Genomic DNA, 3,344 nt, shown 5'->3' with positions numbered 1-3,344 from the left:
TTCACCGCAAAAACTGCAATATGTAAAACTTTTTGTGTTTTTTTTTTTTTTGCTGCAAGTATTTCTTACTCATAATAATACACAGACGCATAAATCAAATAATAAGTACTCTTTATTATTATTATTTGCACTTTACAAAAACAAGAACAATGCCGGCACGCCAATATTTACTTACGACTCAGCGCCATTTGCATGGCATCAGATCTGGCTTATTGAATAAGAACTGTGAATGCAGCAGCCAAAACAGTAGCACTTGAAAACTTTTGGTTTTTGAATTAGCCACCTTTGAACTCACGATCCGCATACTACATTTTCGCATATGTATTTAATGCCAAAGTTGACTCGGCATGTGCGTATGTATGTATGTATGTATGTATGTAGCTATAGCAAAGACGCAACAACATAATTTGCATAAAATTGACGTTAAAAGGTTACATTAGGAATTGCCAAACATTTACATAGGATATATATCTGCCACACAGCAGCGCCGAAGAAATTGAAAGCCAGCAGGCCGCCAGTTAAAATTGAATGCATTACGCGACCGCCTACGAAATTTACTTAGCCCATAACCCATTTCAGCTGCCTCTGCATTGGGTGTTTCTCCATACGCGCTTACATTCATTCGAATGGCCTGCGTAGTGAACCGAAACCACTTGGGCTAACACTCTCGCTGGGAGTTTGCTTCATCATATTTTAATAACAGTAAATCAATTTGCTTTTTTCTACGCATTGCTTTCAAAAACATGGGTTAAATTAATTTTTTGCGTTTTGTAAACAAATTATAATTGCACATGAGGAGCGCGTATGAGTAAAATAAAAGTGTAAAGTAAGTATGTACTTACTGCATTCAATACGGTTAAACACGGGCCAAAAAAAAAAATTATATAAAAACGCATTAATTATAGCCTGCTGTGCAAAACACGACGTGAGCATTTGATAAACATATTTACATATCATGAAGGCACATACATACGAATGTACATACATTTTTGGTAATACTTCTGTAGATTTTTTCCGAGCCCCTTTGCTGCTGATTTCAACATAAAGAATGTCGCTTCAATTGGGCGGAGTGAAAAACGGTTGTGCTAACTTTTTAATCACTGACAACAAAACACCGCTTCAACCACTCAACAGTAGCTTTTCTGATACTTAGTAAAAGAGGAATAAATGTGAATGCATACATTACATACATATATACGTAATGACAGGACCGATGGGACACAGCTACCAATGGCCGATAAACACATTGGCTCATACGTAATATTGGGACCTGGATTAGTAGGGCACACGGCCCAACTACTAACTGGCCATAGCTGCTTCAGATCCTACTTGTGCGCCTTAACCACGAGGACTTCGGCCATTGCGACACTTGCGTTCCCAATTTCCCCGAAAACGCGGAGCATCTACTGTTTAGCGATCCATGCGTCAATGCGGAGAGAGCAGCTTTAAGTGAAGCATTCGGCGAACGCCCAACCGTACAGATCTTAGTGCCAAAAATTATGGAAACCTCAACCAACTGGGGAGCAGTAAGCACTGCTGCAGCATCAATAATCGCTAAATTGGTGAAACAGGAGACGTTGAAATTGGTTAGACGTAGAGAAGAAACCATTGTGGTCGCCGCCCATAGCTGAAGCAGCTTGCTATTGAAGAAGCGTCGTTACGTACAAAGACCCCCGGACAACAATACGTACGACCCTAACTCTCGACTTGAATGTAGGGGTGTGGGTCCGTACAGTTCGTACAAAAGGGTTGGGAGGGGAGGTTGGGTTAAATGACTCACAGCGAGGGGGCCAAGCAACAAAAACTGCTTATTCACTCAAAATGGATAATTACATTTACCTTTGGCGAAAAATAAGAATATTGTATTTTTTTTTTTTTGAAATGGGAGTCCATGTTTATATTTATATCTCGGTAACCGCTTCACCAATTTCTCCTACACTTGACATAGTTATTGGTGCTGGTAAAGCTTATCAAACGCTTGAAAATTCTTAAAATCGCACAATAACCACGCCCACATCCCATATAACGGTAATTTAGATAAATACGAAATCTTCGATGAATCAGTAAATATTAGAGCTAATTTATTTAAAATTGATAATTGCCATACAACTTTAGCAAGAAATACGTTTGCAACCAATTTTTGGAAAATGAGCGTGGCACTGCCCACTTATGACCACATATGTATGTACATATGCATGTGTATCTCGGTAACCCTTCTACCAATTTGTACCAAACTCGGTATGGTTATTGTGCTTGCCACATAAAAGCAAAACGTGGAAAATTTTTGAAAACGGACTAAAATTTTTTTTCATATAACGGTAAATTTCAGAAAAAAAAGAAAATTTTGAAAAAAGTTTCGCTTACGTTGTTTTGGCGGTTCGGGCTCCATATGTTCTGAACGCTCAGAATGGATATGTTTGCGTGGATGTAACTATTGCCATTTGCTTGTATAGGAATGCTTATCAACATTTTAAGATTTTTTTGGACCACCCTAATATCTACATAGTAATGTAGAACTAACTTCAGCTTATATACGAAAAAATAAATCCTGCTCCACCTACCCAAGGCAGCTAACAAACTCCTCCGAAAAGGCTAATCCACCCGTTGAAATGAAATGTGCTGCCACATTCATTTGTAGATCTCGACTTGCAGTACATTCATAAACGTCAGCAACATTTTTATATGACAGCAACAAATACATAGCAAACACCCTGACTGCAGGAGTATGACTTCCAATTGTAACTGGCCGACTGTGTTTGCGATAAACTACATAAACACACACGAACACGAAAACCACATACACCCTGCTAAGGCAGTGATTTAGTATTTTCATTTGGACCGTGTTAGTTTCGTGTACATTTATTATTTTAATAAAATTGTATGAAGATAGCGTACAGAAAGTGGGTGTTGGTAAGAGTAAAATTTTGGAAAACAAAATTGTCATGCTATGTAGTTAAGTTTTAATACAAATAAAAAAAAATGTGGCTATCAGAGTGGTTAGCCAGAACAGGCAAATCCGCTTAAATGCTATGGTGATTTCTAAGGTGCACACATATGTGTTGTTTTTTTTCTGCTAGCGTGGGTGATGTTTTAAAAGATTGGTGTGAATAATGAAGAAATCTTAGAATTTTGAAATAAACGAATGTAGTATGGGAAATAGAGGTAAAGCGAGTGTTAACAACTGATAAAGTATAAAAATAAAGGTTTAAGTTAATAATTCTTAGTAGCTTGGGATGGTAAATGAATTATTAATACAAACACTATATATGTCACTACACTTGCTTTCAAAAGTAATCATTCATATATGTAAATACAATTTTTGTGAGAATAGATAAAAATATATA

Source organism: Rhagoletis pomonella, unplaced genomic scaffold (assembly GCF_013731165.1).
Source record: "Rhagoletis pomonella isolate Grant_MI unplaced genomic scaffold, Rhpom_1.0 Rhpom_scaffold_00001, whole genome shotgun sequence".
In the NCBI taxonomy this organism is placed as follows: Eukaryota; Metazoa; Arthropoda; class Insecta; order Diptera; family Tephritidae; genus Rhagoletis; species Rhagoletis pomonella.
This window is presented reverse-complemented; position numbering follows the sequence as displayed.